The sequence below is a fragment of the Brassica napus genome, chromosome A1 (assembly GCF_020379485.1).
Source record: "Brassica napus cultivar Da-Ae chromosome A1, Da-Ae, whole genome shotgun sequence".
NCBI classification, from domain to species: Eukaryota; Viridiplantae; Streptophyta; class Magnoliopsida; order Brassicales; family Brassicaceae; genus Brassica; species Brassica napus.
The window spans coordinates 18961567-18979644 of NC_063434.1; the positions used below are offsets into that span (position 1 = coordinate 18961567).

The 18078-nt window shown below is 29.6% G+C and overlaps 3 long non-coding RNA genes across 11 annotated transcripts; 2 read left to right on the forward strand and 1 right to left on the reverse strand.

Moving 5' to 3' along the window:
- Nucleotides 1-7305: 7305 nt before the first annotated feature.
- LOC125576234 lies at nt 7306-8346 on the reverse strand. Its single transcript, XR_007314628.1, has 3 exons — nt 7991-8346; nt 7447-7898; nt 7306-7375 (listed from the first exon to the last, which is right to left on the reverse strand). It is a non-coding gene; the product is annotated as an uncharacterized LOC125576234 (long non-coding RNA).
- Nucleotides 8347-9887: 1541 nt separating this feature from the next.
- On the forward strand, nt 9888-12205 carry LOC125576235. Its single transcript, XR_007314629.1, has 5 exons — nt 9888-10611; nt 10688-10863; nt 10955-11028; nt 11199-11294; nt 11655-12205. It is a non-coding gene; the product is annotated as an uncharacterized LOC125576235 (long non-coding RNA).
- Nucleotides 12206-14021: 1816 nt separating this feature from the next.
- LOC125576236 lies at nt 14022-16851 on the forward strand. Of its 9 annotated transcripts, XR_007314634.1 has the most exons (8): nt 14081-14318; nt 14529-14680; nt 14762-14874; nt 14972-15169; nt 15363-15473; nt 15808-15884; nt 15976-16037; nt 16173-16851. It is a non-coding gene; the product is annotated as an uncharacterized LOC125576236 (long non-coding RNA). The 9 variants fall into 9 exon arrangements; XR_007314641.1 differs by having other exon boundaries at nt 14022-14318; nt 14529-14874; nt 15363-15490; nt 15808-15879; XR_007314639.1 differs by having other exon boundaries at nt 14529-14874; nt 15363-15490.
- The last annotated feature ends 1227 nt before the right edge of the window (nt 16852-18078 follow it).

An 18078-nucleotide genomic window follows, 5' to 3' on the forward strand; every position in this document is an offset into this window, starting at 1 on the left:
TATTTTGAAACAGATGGAGTATGTATCTTGCCCATTTCTAAATAAAATAATCACCCAAAACTTTATTAGTATTCCTTTAGTTGGAAAAATAGTAAATAAATTTGTAAATATATGTCTAGAAAATTAATTAATTAAAGATATGCACCTAAAACTTTTTAATATTTTTCTCAAAGAATATTTCTATAGGGTAAATATCCTCTCTTTTTTTCTTCTGTAAACCTGTTTTATTAATATCAGGTTCAAAGGGCAAAGTACAAAGAAATCGGACTTATTAAACGAGGCCCATTACAATAACAATATATAATTTAACCCATTTGTGTTAACACCAACTCAACTTCATCTTCAGTCTACACGTGCCAACTTCACATGCATCTGTATGACTTGTGTATCAACACATGGTCTTCATGCGAGACGACATCTATCTTGCCGTTTTGATGTTCCTTTACCGCAAGATCCACCGTAGTCGATTCACACAAATCTTTAGAACCTCGCCTTTTATGAAATTCATAAATCCCTTTCCGATCTCACCTAACTCCAATCTTTCACCTCAGCCGTCGTTTATGGCCAGGGTTCCTTTAACGCCGATTGATTACATTGGGAAACTCATATTTTATTCAAAGATAGATTTTTTATCGGACCATCACTAGAGATAGAGATATCGATTCTACTAAATCTCCAAAAAAACAATTGAGGTCAATCCAACAAATACATACTGCTTTGCATCAAGGAAACTTTACTCATACGCCTCTTATGGCTCACACACGTGGGAGTAAAGATTGATACCCATAAGCAAATAATAACAGCATAATCGGATTTTTGGTTTAGAACACACAAACAAACTCGCCATGCGAAGACAAAATCGATCTTAATGATCGAATATATTACATAACAAAACAAAATCAAGCTCTCCCTTCCCTTTTGAAATATGTGTGTTTGATAAAAAGCGATACTCGAGAGAAAATTCTCTCTAGAGGAAGGTAGAAAAACTGCATAGAGCGAATGGGAACTCAGAGGTTATACAATATCAATATTAAAAATACTCCTTTTATTATAAATAGTTTAAAAATCAAAGTCTTGATATTGTATAATCTTAAAAGATTATTGAGATATAGTGTTAATTCTATAAATTTTATAATGTTTTCAAAAGTTTTTTATGACATAATTTTTTATTAATAAAAAAACAAAAGATTAGTAAACAAGAAATTATTTTATAACACATTCTATTTTTGCATTATTTTTTCTACCACTTTATTTTATTTAGAAGTAAAATAGTTACAAATAATTAATTAACAGTTACAGTACTACGTAAAACACATGTATTTCGGCAAAAAATATAAAACATTAAGTACGTAAAAATATAAAATAACAAAGAATAAAACCAAGAATACAACAAATCAGTTTTATTATTCTTCACTGATGTTTTATATATGTATCCTTTATTTTTTCCTATTACAAAATAAGCATATCAATTTTATTATAATCAAAACAATATATATCAATAGAGTCTCAACTCTAGTCTCGTATTAATATATTGTTTCTGATTTTCAATTTATATATTATAATAAACTTTTTCATTGATTAATATTATTTTAAAGAATTTACCATATAATTTTATTATAATCAAAGCTGTAAGCATTATATTAATAGAGTATAATAACTTTAGTCTCGTATTAGTATAATGTTCCAATATTTCAGTTTTATTTTATAATAAATATTTTCATTAATTCATATTATTTTAAAATACTTACCATAATTTTTTTCTGTTTTTAAATATACAAATATTTAATCATTTCTGAAAGTAATAACCCAACTATACAATCAACATTTATCACTGAAAAATGACTAAATGTTTTTTATAGTTGTATATTTGACTGTTTTGCAATCATTGGACACATTTAAATATATATATATATATATAGTGAGTATAAAAAATATTATTAGGTTTAGGCTAATTAGTTTTCTCTAATCTATAATTTATTGTATCCACTATTAATATAAATATGTTAAAATCGTTTATATAATTATTTCTATCATACCATATATATTTATATGTATATTTTAAGTTTTTATAATGTAATCTATGATATTTAATAGTTTATACAAACGAATTATGTTAATTTTTCTAACGTTAAATTTTTTAATTATTTTTATGGTAATATAGATTAGATTAGGTAGTTCTAGTATTAGTTTCCTTTTTTAAATTTTAATTAATAAATAAAAATTCAAATACTAACAACTAATCAAATTAAGAGAATTAATTCTAAACTTCACCTGTGAATGACACCTAAACAAAAATCACTTAAGTGACTTATCAATTAATATATAGTAGGATTTTTAATTTTATTTTTATTTAAACTTAGATAAAATTAAAATTATATTGGTATATTGAATTTATATTATATCTAATAAACGCCTCATGTAAAATTAGAAATCTATACTGTTATTTGCAAAGTAATTTTTAGCAACGGAGCTCTCACGTTAAAAGTTAGAGTGGTTAATATCAATTATACCTTTAATAAATTAAATATGTAAATTAATAAACAATAAAAACGAATTTGATGTTTTAATAATATAAGTGATTAAAATAAGAAATATCCAAAATCAAAAATATATTTAAAAATAAAAAGATAATTCCTATATATATTATAATAAGATAATTCTTATTATATTGTGTTGTTATCTTATATATTGTATTGTTATCTTGAAATAATATTTTTCAATTATAAAAATTGAAAAAATTAAGATATGAAATTATTTATAATTAAATATTAATAAAAAGCATTTGTATAAATAAAAATATTTGTCATATAAATAATTTGATGTTTGATTTAATTTTAAAATAAAAAAATAAAAAAAAGTAAATTTTAGCAACGGAGCTTCCACGTTAAAAGTTAGAGTGGTTAATATCAATTATATCCTTAATAAATTAAATATATAAATTAATAGAAAATAAAAACGAATATGATTTTTTAATAATATAAGTGATTAAAACTAAGAATTATCCAAAATCAAAAAAAATATTTAAAAATAAAAAGATAATTCCTATATATATTATAATAAGATAATTCTTATTATATTGTGTTGTTATCTTATATATTGTATTGTTATCTTGAAATAATATTTTTCTATTATAAAAATTGAAAATTAAGATATGAAATAATTTATAATTAAATATTAATAAAAAACATTTGTATAGATTAGAATATTTGTCATAAATAAATAATTTGATGTTTTATTTAACTTTAAAAAATAATATAAATGAAAAAAAGTAATTTTTAGCAACGGAGCTCCCACGTTAAAAGTTAGAGTGGTTAATATCAATTATACCCTTAATAAATTAAATATATAAATTAATAGAAACTAAAAACCAATTTGATTTTTTTAATAATATAAGTGATTAAAACTAAGAATTATCCAAAATCAAAAATATATTTAAAAATAAAAAGATAATTCCTATATATATTATAATAAGATAATTCTTATTATATTGTGTTGTTATCTTATATATTGTATTGTTATCTTGAAATAATAATTTTCTATTATAAAAATTGAAAATTAATATATGAAATTATTTATAATTAAATATTAATAAAAATATTTGTCATATATAGAAATAATTTGATGTTTGATTTAATTTTGTAAAAAATATAATTAAAAAAATTAATTTTTAGCAACGGAGCTCCCACGGTAAAAGTTAGAGTGGTTAATATCAATTATACTCTTAATAAATTAAATATATAAATTAGTAGAAAATAAAAACGAATTTAATTTTTTAATATTATAAGTGATTAAAACTAGCTAAGAATTATCTAAAATCAAAAATATATTTAAAAAAAAAGATAATTTATATATATACTTTAGAATAAGATAATTCTTATTATATTGTGTTGTTATCTTATATATTGTATTATTATCTTGAAATAATATTTTTCTATTATAGAAATTGAAAATTAAGATATGAAATTATTTATAATTAAATATTAATAAAAAACATTTGTATAAATAAAAATATTTGTCATATATAAATAATTTGATGTTTGATTTAATTTAAGAAAAATATAAATAAAAAATTATCATTTTGATTTTTGAATTAATAAAACATAAACTAATAAATATTCAAAAAAAAAAATAGGTCTGCTTGTGCGGACAAAACACCTAGTGTAGTTAGATTTAGTCTCCAAAATTCTCTTGATAAAATTTAAACTTCGATAGAATTAAAGGATCCCTGGTCCACTTTTGTTTGTGTTCTTCCTTCTATTTAAGCTAGGGACTTTTCCCGGGCTACGCCCGGGACATTCGTATAAATTCTAGTTAAATTCGGAAAATTACAATATTATTTGAATACGAAGTGTTTATACATTTACAATCGATTTTAAACTATTAGTTTGGTAAGAAATTTAAATTCGTTTGTATTTATTCATTGCCTTGTGTATAAAAAATCTCAAATAATTTAACTCACAATTTTTTGTTTATTTTTAAAGAAAATCATATATAGATTGATAAGTAAGATGAGTGAGTGTTAATTAGACCTAGTTATTGTCTTATTATTTAGGTTTTTTATAAAACAATTGTAAATTTAAAGCCGATTTAAACTTTGTTATAACTTTATAATTATTGACTTTTAAAACCATATTGAACAGTTTTATAATAGAAACATATTAGTATTAGAGGATAACATCCTCACCGCGCTATGCGGTTTATGCATTTTGAATTTGTTACTATATAATTTTTTTTGTTTAAGTATGGATTTCTTTTTATAAATCTTTATGAGCTATATAATTTTCTTACATTTGCTTTATTTTTCTAGTAAATTAGATATATGTTTAAAAATTTATACTCTGTACCACATATGTTTTAATTTTATCAAATAGACTCTCTAGTTGTGAAACAAAATAATGGATAACATGACTAACACATTAAATAGGAAAATTAGTTTGATATATCTTTTTCACTTGTTATTCTCTTTTGACTTATACATGATATAATGTTATATTTTATTGTATTTTTTAATTCCCATTTAAAATTTTGAGTAATGTTTATGAAATTGTTGAAGTAAATTTGTGTTAATGTTATTATGGTGAATACTAATTTTTCTGCACTATTTACATTAGTTTTAATATATGTCACATATGATTAATGAATATAAGTTTTAATTTATATATTTTTAGGTTAAATGCGGTAAAAGACATGATATCTACAAAAAGTCACTTATAATATTTAGGCATATATTATATCTACAAAAACTCAAACATGTTATATGGATGAGTGTGGATGCTCCTATAGAAAATATATAAATAACATTTTTTTATAGCAAATATGTTTGAGAGATCGTATCAAGTTGATGTTTCGGATTAGGGCTGAGCATTTACCTGATACCTGAATTTGATTCTGATCCGAAAAATCGAACCAAATTCAAATCGAAGTAGTAAAATATTTAAACATATATTGAGTTAGAAAAAATTGGATATCTAAATTCGAACGTGTAATAACCTAACCCGACGAATGAACCCGAATGAATATCCAAAAATAACCGAACATATGTGTATTTAATTTTATATTGCTAGTTCACTTCTCTTATTTTATTCAAAATAGTTATAGTGATGTTGTAGGATGACATTTTTTTGAAATTAAATAAATAAACTTGAAATAAGACATTTATGTAATAGAGGAAATATATAACAAAATTAGTACTTGGCATGTAAGAGCTATTTTAGAAAAATACTACTTTGATTTTTGGAAAACTTCTATGATTCAGTGCAATCTAATAGTCTTACGCACATCAAACGTATTTATCAATACTTTTGTAATTCAGATATACAGAAGAAACAATATCATGAAATATTTATTAATCTGTAATTCTTAAAACAATTATATATGTCCATCAAATATAAAATAGTTAAATGATAAATTGATGTCTTTAACTTAATAATGTGACAACATAAATTTTAAGTTGTCGGTCCAAAATATATATTTAAATCATTTTTTATTTAAAACAATTAAACTATCAAACTGTTTACGTAAAACAACTGTAATTATTTAACAATTAACTGATTTCATTCTCTTGTAACAGCACCAACATCAATACATTCCTCAACTTCAAACTGCACATCAGACGTCCTTTCATATCTTCTGGGGATCACATAGGTAACTGGTTCTATGAATCTTCCAACACATAAGGTCAGCGTTGCAGATGATGAACTATAAGCGGAATTCCTTACTTCTCTGCCTATCACACTCGCATGATCCTGCTGTTGATGGAGTTCGAATTGTCTCACTTAGAACAAAGAAAATTTCAATAGAAACCTCTGAGTTCCCAAAGAAAGAGGGGGAACAGAAGAGACTCCAAGGGCATGATCACCGGGGTTTACATTGGATATGGTTGTAGTAGCTGCATTATGATCCAGCTGCAACTCAGTCATACTGATACACTGGCTATGTTCTTGCCGAAGGAGCTCTAAGCCTCTAATACAACGTTTAGTTTTTTCATAATGTTTGTTCTTCATGTTTTGTTCCCTCTTTGGTTCCAGTATTGCTATCATCAATAGCTGTAGAACACGGAGAAAGGAAGCGCCTTCAATGGATAATGTAATGCGCTTCATATTCTGTGTTTTGCTCAGTGTTGCCAGCTCACACCTCACAGGCAGATGAGGCAATCAACCCACTCGCCAACTGAGCAAAAGAGCTGAACAAAGGGCTAGCGTTTGAGCAACCATTTTTGGCAAACATCTGAATCTGATTCGTCCACCTGCCATTGCGATATGCAGCTTCAGCTGCCTCTGGGGACAGTATTTCATTTACCTCCTATAACAGTTAAAAAGAAAAATTAATGAATGAATTTACAAAATAATGATGAGCTAACTCTGTTGTGATGGTAGACTAACCAACAAAAGATAAATAGATATTTATACTATGGTTTTTTTCTTCTTCAACATCGTCATTAGAAGATACGACATACAACAATTTCATTCCGCTAATAGTCAATCTGGTATTACCTATCTATGTTTGAATTTGAGTGTCATTCGTCATCTGCCAAAGATTCCATGTCAGGATGCTCAAGTCAATGGTGTGGCTTATATGAAGTGGAAGCAGCATTAACCAGGATCCATCCACCAACTGATAATCCATTGCCTCTTCTGCTTTCTCAAGAACATGTTTTGGCGCCACATTCTTGATTTTCTTGGATAATCCCAAGTGGATCATTCTCGGACATTTACCTAGTACACCATATCAACTCGAGCACATTAGATCAAAGAGGATACCATATTATATCCAACAAACAGCCAACTTATCATTCCTTAACTAAGCTAGTTAGGGGGACAGCAGTCAAAGCACCGTATATGTATATGCCAATGCCTACCGATCCCTGTTGCTTGTGCTGTGTAATAAAGTGGAGATACTGTCTTAGCTAAACACAGTAGTGCATATGGAAGACACAAAGAAAAGAACCTGAGATTGTTTCTTGTATAAGTTAGTAGCAGAAGGGTGTGTAGGGAAATTTAAGGCTCTGTGGTAGAGTTTCCTTTGGAACGATTAAGTTCAAATGGAAGGGAGCATCGACCAGGCAGTGGTAATCAGTCGTCATTAACTCAAGTGAAAAAGGTTGAGCTCGTTTATTGTAGTCCAATGCAATAGAGATAGAGATAAAGGTATATATAAACATAATCAGATTGCAAGGCTTCAGCTCGATTAATATTTTCGTCACCGCCGTCGCTGCATATTTATCTATGCAAACTACAATAGAGAAGAAAAGGTGAAGCAAAACCCATTGTTCCCTTATATTGTGAGTAAATAAATATCATGAGATTTAGAAATCTCTAACCAGCTGTTGCTTAGAAAAAAAAAAAGAAAGCTCTAACCAGTTTCACGCTGGAAAACTTATTGTTCCTCATGATAAATATCTTGAATACATGCAAAGAAAACTAATGTTAACTGGACACCATTTTTATTTTAGCAAAGCTTTTGATATAGCAAAATCAATATGAGACTTAACTGAAGTCACCATTCTGGAATTAGCAAAACTAATGATAAGCTGTGTCTCAAATGTCATCTTATCCTATTCCAGTTCCCTTTCAATCTCCTTAAAGCTAGAAAAACCTGTAATAATGAACCCGAGGTAGATTAAGTGTGTGATGTATGCATAATCGACAATGCTAATCTGAAAATAATATTTCCAAAATGACTCGCCTTTTCTACAGGTTAAGAAATACACATCTTTATGACTCCAATATCTTCTTGAGAAAGTTAATCCTATGGCCTTACTGTCCCCATTATCTTCATTCTTCTCAGTATCATGTGCAGCACATCGACATAGTTACATTGGATTAATGTCAATACTGTCAGGACATGCATCCTAAAAACAAAACAAACCTTGTAAGACAACCTAAAAAGCACGTCAGGTATAAGTTGTACTATTAGAGATGAGTACTTCGAACCTTGACTTCCTTGTCCCTAACATATTCTACAAAGTTCCCATCAGCATAAAAGTATTCTTCGTCTTTCTCTGTGTCTACTGACCAAAAGCTTCAATCTGGATACTCTCTTTCCTGTGGTTTCCAACATTCTACAATGATAAAAATTACATCAGCATGATTCCATTCATGACAAAATCGAGTTATTGAAAGAAACATTACTTCTTCAAGGAACAAAAGGAAAAAAAAAAGAAAAAAGTTTTGCGAGTATATTACCTCATAAGCCTCTCAAAGCTGCCTAGTATTGTGATGTTAAGCTCCTACTATACTCATCGGCAGCTTTTAGCACTTATTGAAGACTAAGAGATCAGCACCGACTTTAACACTTGGCCGAATCTGATTTTCCTTCGAGGGTCTTCTTCACGGCAGAGAGAGATTCGTCGTACCGAATCGTGAGCAGATGAATGTTTCAAGAAGAGGACGTGATTGGTTTTGTATAGATTGATTACACGGTCATCAACGGCATGGCTGAAGTAACATGAGGAGATTTCTTTAGCTTTTGCTTGGTCTGTAATGGTTGAACAACCTAATACGATTATTGAATTTACCTGGAGCTGAGATCACAGCTTCCATGCTCAGATACTGGATGTTCTTCTGAGAGGCAGAACCAGCAATCGGTTTGGCTTTCTTGAAAAAATTGATTGCGAAATTGATTGGGAAGAATCCAAAAGTGAAGAAGGGGATGATCAGAACTGAAACGCTGAGGTTTCAAGGAAGAAGACGAAGAGAAATGGGGAAGAGGCGGAGAGATACACGACTTGGTCTCGTAGACGTAGGTTTAGGTAGACCTGAAATGCTCAATCGAAATCAAAACCAATTCCAAGCCCATACATAAAAAATTGAAACCCAAACCGAAAATGAAATGTTGTGATTGGCCAATTATTTATGATGACGTGGCATGCTTAAGGGAAGAGGAAATCCCCTTTTAGTATAGGATAGATAAATAAAAACCAAAAAAAAAATACAATAATTAACTTCGCAAAAGAATGTGTTCTAGTATTTTTCTACAGCTTGTTCAATTGCTTTGGGAAACTTGTTCTCAAGTTGTGATTCGACACGGTCACATGTATCAGTTGAGGAGAGCACTAATCAAAAATGATCTTCCTTTTCACAAACAAATTTACATCGTTTCAACAAATAAAAACACAAACAAAATCAATGGCTAACACAATTAGGCTTGAATCTATGGAAACCGGTCAGAACCAGCTATAACTAGTAATCACAATACTAAAAGCAGCATATACTCAATGGTGAGACTGCCACGTCAGATTTAAAAATCATCCAATAAAAATCTTACAAAGTGCCATGTCATATTGATTTCTGTCTGAGAAAAAAAATTATTGTTTCAGTGGACTTCGTCATTCTGCGGCCCAGCAACACAGGTAAAGAAACCCTATCGACTCTATCCTTCGACTTCGTCTTCTCCTTTCCTCTTCATCCAGTCTCCGTTACTGAGCTTCATCTACCATCAATCAATGGTGTTCTTCAGTACACTTCGTTTCACCTCCTTCTTTATCTCCTTCCGTATAAACCACTTTGTCTTAAGTTGATCCGATTCAATCCCGAAAACCTCCTCTGCTGAAACTATAGCAAAGAAACCAAACGGCAAGTTCAATATGTCCCACTATCTTGCTTTTGTTTGTTATTCAATTAACCAAAATAGTGCCAGTTTCAATTAAACTGCCCTGTTGATCCTAGAAGCCATTTTTTGCCATTGCTCTTGCGATGGCTTCCATTGATTTTATGCTTCATCAATTCTGATTTGATTCTCTTCTTTTTTTTCACACCAGGGGTTGATTTTGGGAGCACTTTTCTTGCAGCCTAGCTTCCTGGTAAGGGTTGAGGTAATGTAAGTCTTCGCTCGGTTTGGTTTAACGATGTGGGGGTGAGGCTCCTATTTTTGTTGCATATCTATTCTCCTCTTAGACCTTGTGAGGAATAGTAAATTTTTTTTGTCAGATTAATTGAACTTAGAATCATAATTCTATTTTCTCTGGCCGTAATGTTTATTACTTAGTGAATGCCTTGGTAAGTTATTATAACTTTATGTATTTGTTGTGACTAAACTGGTTGATAAACTTTGGAATTATAGGAAACAGGTTGTCTAAAGGATGCATTAGGCAATGAGATACTGAAGCTTAAGGTATTTTCTCTATCCTGATTCTCAAATTGATTTTGGAGGCTGTACATATAGTTTCCTTTGGCTGTGTGTTCGACAGGATCAACTTGGTTCAAGACAGAAGGCTATTTCTTTCTTTGAGCGTGACAATTCAAGCAACTATCTGATACCCGCCTGCATTGAGATACCCACGGATGGAACTGACGAGTGGGAAATTGACGTGAAACAGTTCCAAATTGAAAAGAAAGTGGCATCTTGGTTCATATGGGGGGATCTGTGAGTTTTATTGTTTTGTAAGATTTGTTTTAAAAAGTGTTTTAACTTTTTATCCAGAAGTGACATTAATATGTTTTTGATTCCTATGCAGGCACAGAGGCACTTATTGCAGTTTGGAGGTTGCTATCAAATTTCTCAAACCTGAGCGTATAAGGTTGCTATGAGGTTAATGCAATTAATTTGAATCATGATGTGGAATGCATAGTAAGATTTGTTTACGTAGTAAGATTTGTAAGATACGGAGTAAGATTTGTTCTCTCTCTGGTTATTCATGTAGAAGCAACAGAGACTCTCTCTCTCTGGGGTTCTAAAATTTGGGTTTATTTTCTGAGCAGATTGTCAAGGTTGCTGATTTTGGAGTTGTCAGAGTACAGATTGAATCAGGGGTGATGACAGCTGAAACAGGGACACATCGATGGATGGCTCCGGAGGTATGAAGTCCATAACTCTCTGTTTAATCTCTCACTCACTCACTTTGACAATTTACTTCTGAGATCCAGGTGATTGAACACAAACCTTACAGTCACAAAGCAGATGTGTTCAGTTATAGGATTGTGATATGGGAACTTTTGACTGGTCATGTAACAGTTCTGCTTACAATTCTTTCTCTGAATTGTTCTACATGCTAATTAAAGATACTATGACTAAATTGTAAATGGAAACAGATCCCATATGCTTATTTGACTCCACTACAAGCGGCTGTTGGCGTTGTTCAGAAGATACTGTATTTATTTTAAGAACGTCACATACAAGATTTTTTTGGCTAAATTGAATTCTTCTTTTTTCTACAGGGTCTTAGACCAAAGATTCCAAAGAAGACACATCCAAAAGTGAAGGGACTTCTACAGAGATGCTGGAACCAAGACCCAAAAGACAGACCAGAGTTTGAGGAAATCATAGAAATGCTTCAACAGATAATGATTGAGGTAAACGTCGTACCGTGATGATGATCCGAGTAAAAAAACCCTTTTAGAGGCGAGATTTCTGAGAGCAGGATGTGGTGGTGGTGGTGAAAACAAGCAGGCTGGAGATGAAGACCCTGCAGATAAGGACAAGCACTGTTGGAGATAGTGAAATATATTATTTATATAAATATAATTATATATTTTTATTTACATAATAGTTTGAAAAAAAATATTTTGTGTAAGTAATATCATAATTTTATAAAATACTAAAATCAATTGGGTTAGTTTTTAACTTTCACAAATAAAAAATATTATTTTTTCATTAGAGATAGTCTAAGGTATGGCCGACGTAAACGATCGACGTTGAGATTTCAACTTTTTTTATTCTTAATATTCTAATGTTTCAATATAATTTGAATATTCCCTTTGTTTTATAATATAATGATTTAAAACTATTTTTTGTTTCACTATATAAATTGTTTTTATATTTCAATGTAATTTTATATTTATTTGATATTGTGTGGCCAATTAAATTATGTAAATTATTGTGTAATTGATTAAATTTATATATTGAATGACAATTTTCTAAAGTAATAACTTTTAAATATTACAGATTTTAATTAAAACTGAATACATTTTAAAATAGATATAAAATCTATAAACTAACTCTATATAGATATGAGGACGAAATTGTAAAGTGGTATCACTTTGAATTTCTCTCATTCTATACATTCCTAACTGGAAGGAGATAATCAACATCTAATATTATGTTATTCTCAGTATATTAGAAATGGTCGAACCATAAACCAATTAAGGATGAAGTAAGGAATACATAAAGATGTATTTTCAGTTATCACAAATATATAATCAATTTTTACAACAACTTAATTATGTACAGCGTAGGACAACAGAGAAGAGTTTTCATATAACATCTCACTATATTATTGGCTAAATCAGTTTTCTCTAGCACAAATACTCACTCAATTCTTGGAGTTTAAGCTTTTCTATCTAATGATATTAGTAGTTTGATCCAAAAAAAGAAACGGTCGAACTGTACATTGTAATTGGAAAAAGAAAACAAATAAAAATCAACCGAATACTTTTAAGGTATATGAAACAAAAATTAGAAATAACAATTCTCTGCAATTAAAAAATAAGACAATAAAATTGTAAAAATACAAAATAAAACAAAAAAATATACACAGAAAGAAAAATTTAGTAAAATAAAATCATAATATAATTTTCATAATTGATAGTACTTAGTTACACTAAAAAAATCTAAATTTACAACATACACAGTTTTATATACATCTTTAAACCTATTATCTAATTAAAATAATTCTAAAAAAAGTGCAAGCATGAAAAGTTAGAAAATATACGATAAAATATAATACATAACGTTAAAAATACATTATCATTGATCACTAAAAAATCATGTTAGTAGTAATAAAAATGAAATGACAACATATTTATTAAAACCATAGAACGACACACAACAAGGTGTTATTAAATATACAAACTACAAATTAAACATGCTCAACGCAAGCACACATAAAAATGAGACATCATATTTGGATATATTTAAATAAATAATTTTAAATATATTATATTCTTGGTAATTTTAAAATTACTTAAAAAGAAACTAAATTATTAAAAAATTAATATACAAATAAAACTAAAGCAATATTTTGTAACGTCAAAATAATAAATGAATAAAAATATATTATGTTAATAAAATAGATTTTAAATACTTTTAATTCATGTAATATTACAAAATTCAAAATTTGTTTATTATAATTAATATTTTACCATTAGATATATTAAAATAATATCCTAGATCGATATTTAATTGTCAGTTTTTTACTATTACACGTAAAAAATATTATTAAGTATATTTTTTTTAAAAGGGGGTTTTATATTTTAAGTAGGTCATTGGAGTACTTTTTCTTTTCGTGAATTTATTCGAGATGAGATTCCGATCTTGATATTAGTCTAAAATGTCAGACTTGATTCTTCATATTTTATTAGTTATTTGTGTTACATATAATTGAAATACTTACTTCAGACTAAAAATATATAAAAAAATAATCAAATTTAAAAATTAGTTATATATAATTTAACATACAAAAATTCACATACAAATAAAAATGATATATATAAGCAATTTAAATATATTATCCGTGCGTAGCGCGGAGAAAGGATCTAGTCATCTATACTATACTAAAAGCCAGATATTCTCAATGGAGAAGGGATCCACGTCACATTAATAATTCAGACCAATCATAGAGTTGTATTGTGCCATGTCATATGTTCCTCACACATCCAAAATTAGTTCGACGACTTCGTCTTCCTCCTTTTCCTCGAAGAAATCCCAACCGTTTCACCTCTTCTCCTCTGTAACATTAAAATTGTGACTCATAAAGCTTTATCATTTAGTGCAATCACTATATAATCTACCTCTTCACATCCAATTTTGCTGAGGAGAAGAAGAACTACAACGTAGAATCTATATTTCCCCGGTCATGCCAATGTCATCAACTCTGGATCAAGGTGGCTCTCATCTCTCCCCCTCTAAATTTGTTTTATAATATATATGCAAGCTCTCTGTGTATTTGGATATTGGGTTTTTAGGTCAAAACCAAATTAAGCTGTAGTTTAAAGATTGATTGGATCTGATATTTTTTTTTTGAGTGATTCTATTTATTTTGAATCGACTGATGATTGAACCTGTCGAGTTGATTTTTGGGTTTGTATTTCCAGCGCTAAATCTCTGTCATCAACCAAACACTGATCATGAAGAAATCAGCAAACTCCCATCTTCAAAAGCCAAGGATAACAGAAAGTCATCATCCAACTTTCCAGACTTCTGCAACTGGTCTCCATGAGCTCCAAACTACGTGTTTATCCTAATCGTTAAGTTCTCATTCTTTGGGTTCTTGATCTTCCATTACATCAGATTCATCACCGTTAAATCCTTCAAGATTTTCTAACAGCGAGATGGCTTCACCAAAATGGAACTGAGGTGAAACACAGTCTGGAAACTCAAATTCCTATTGGCTCCACCTTCATCACCATCGGTATCCAAAGAAGCCAGTGCCGTCCTAATGTAAGTTGTAACCAGGTTTTACCTTCCTCTCTGGTTTTAATGTAGAAACTAAATACTTAATTGATCAAAAAAAAAACTATATACTTGATTTATGTAGACTTTGATAGTGATTAAGTTGAGGCTTGAGGCGTATTGATGGCACAACGACCAGATTGTTCTACTTCATATGATAGTTTAGTCGGATCCTGTAACACACTTTTGAGAATAACCATTTACAAGTACCTACTGCTTAATCCACGAAAGTCTTTTGTCTCCACGGGAAGGTCTCCCATCGTCCTGTATTATAACAATCAAGGTTTGTGTCTACTCTCTTCATATTCATTATTTTACTCTGCTCAAAATAGTTCCTTCGATTCTTTTTGCGTGATCCATTGATGTTAGCTTTTTTTTTTTTTTGAACCCTTTCATTGATGTTAGCTTAATTCTTAAAAAACAGCAAAATCATAGCATTGTTTTTCATTCACATAATCACCTTTCTATTTAAGCAGGGAGTTAGGCATGGATATAAGATCAGAACGATTGTTGGTTTTGAAGCATAACCCGTGTTCCGATCATGTCAGAGCTCCCAAAACAACACGGATGACCATAGTCAGAATCAAGTACAGTTCCGTCTACCGTGAGATCAATATTAGCCCTCATAAGAATATTAATTCTGTGTGTGTAAATTTGAATATTTTTCTTGATTGGATGCAGTGGAGTAATTTTTAGAGTTGTAATATAAGTTTGAGCTAAACCTTTTCTGGGTTTTAACTTTTAAGTTTTCATGTTGAATTCTTCCTGACTTTTATGTATACTTTTTTTTCTGTAGTATGAAATTCTTTGAAACTTATGAATTCTCACCTCAGTTAACAACGAGGTCGTCAAGAAAACCTATAAGTAGTCCAAGAAGGTAAATTTAATAGTCCTAAACTGTTTTTGTGTTTTCAACTGCAGAAGGGTAAGTGACAATCACTTCTAGGGAACCATCTCAGAGTGTATTGGCAACTGGTCTCAGCTTAAAAATCTGTAAGGTCAGCATTCATCAAATTTTTTTTATTTCTCTTACTTTGTATCTCTGCACCATATAAACTGTTCAGTTAACCATATAATGAACAATTGCAGTTGATTAGCAAATGGAAACTAAAGCAGGACTCATGTTTAAAGCGATTTTTTTTATAAGACTGGTATAAGCATCATCCCAAATCATATCCAGAAACGGCATCAATACCCTGTATTTTTTGATGTTTCAGTGACCATTTCTAAAAGACATGTGTCAGTGACTTTCACTGTTTGTAACGAATTGGTGTAACTGTGTGCAGGCACAATAGAACACAAACTGTGTGTGATCTGGCGTGTAGAAAAGGACTTGACGTCCTCGACCTTCCACCTGATATCCAACCACACTCGAGAAGGAGTACTTCAAGAACCATCATTGTCTCTAAAATCGTACATGGGAAAACTCTCCATAAGTTTGGGGCATGTAACTGGTACACTGATACGTACTCCTGCAGGATATGTACATTCTTAGATGTTCATTTTCTTCATCTTATTTAGATTAAAGGGGCAGTAACCTTGAAGAAGATGATAGGGATGGGTTTTCCTTTGTTAGACGTGATATACCCGTAACCCGCCACTAGCGCTGAAAAGCCTTCTGGCTAAGGTTGTGAAGTTGTTCAGCCGTCTACTAAGCTTCTGCCAGTTGCTCAGATGGGAGTTGTTGCTCGGAGTTGAATGTATCTTCCACATAATTGGAATCGCACATGACAAATCAAGTTGGCTTCTCGATGACGTCCTGCAGTCATTTATGAAAGCTCATGGACCTCTGAAGATATCAACAATTGGGAATTGGTCAGTTCTCTTACAGTGTCAGATGACTTTCTGTGCTGCTATTGTGCCAAATACCAAACGTATCAGTGTTAAACTTAGTAAAGCTAATACAATCCAACTTTTCTTCTTTGTATGTGTTCTTTACATTAAAAGAACAAGATTCTCCGGTGAGATCGAGTTGAGATACTCATCGGCAAAACCTTGATGGAACCATTGTCATATGCTTCTTCTGAGTAATCTCTGGCTACAAGGTTCTGAAATCGTAACTCGAAGCTCCACGGTGAGATCGAGACTTTCTAAAAAGAAAAGAAAAGAAAAATATTCATTTCAGTTTAACTAAAAAAAACAATTTCCAATCAAATAAATTCAGCTATTATATTATAAAATTTATTTATTTAAAATTTAGAATTAATTTGAATACAATGTAAAACGATAAAAATTGACATAGAAGTAAAAAATAAATAATTTAACAAAATTAAAATATATTAAATGTTATACAAAATTACAAAATGTTTTTTACCCTGAAAATAACCGAATTAGCAATGTATTTTAAACATGTTCAGATATTTGTACTAAAAGTAACCATATTACCCAATTTAGTTCAAGTATTTTGTATCCAAACTATCCAAATGTACCAATAATAACCAAAAAAAATTCATTATATACACTTTTGAGCATTTTTATTCACGCTATCCTATTTTAACCGAAAACACACAAAATATTGAAATTAAATAATATAATTAACTTATGATTTTAAATTAAATTATTAAAATACTTATATGTACAATTGTAACAAATATTTTTAGATATATATATAAATTTTGGATATCTTCGGTTACTCATTCGATTCTTGGTTTAGACCAGATTGGGTTCCAGATCTTCAGATACATCAATTTAAGACCCATTCGGTTATTTATCACATATCTGATCGAGTTCGAAAGCCTGATTTTCGGGTTGATTTAAGTCGGATCTTTGGGTTTGGATATTTTGCGTAGCCCAAATTTTACTATTAAAATAGTTGAGTTATGACTTCATATATTTCATTATCTTTCAAATGTTAAAAGTTTGAATTATTTTGTTTAATAATTCATTATTTCTCAAATTTTTTGATATACCAATAACTCAATTCTTAAGTAAAACATTGTCATACCTTGATTATATTTTGGATGTTTGTGTTTAAAAATCTCGATTCAAGGAATTATACTACCTTCCTTTTCTGATGTAGAATTTTCGTAGATATGGAAATTTATTTTTTGTTTCACTATATAATTTTTTTTATATTTCAATGTAACTTTATTAATTGGATATTGTTTGGCCAATTAAATTAAGTAAATTACTGTGTAATTGATTAAATTTATATATTAAATCACAGTTTTCTAAAGTAATAACTCTTAAATA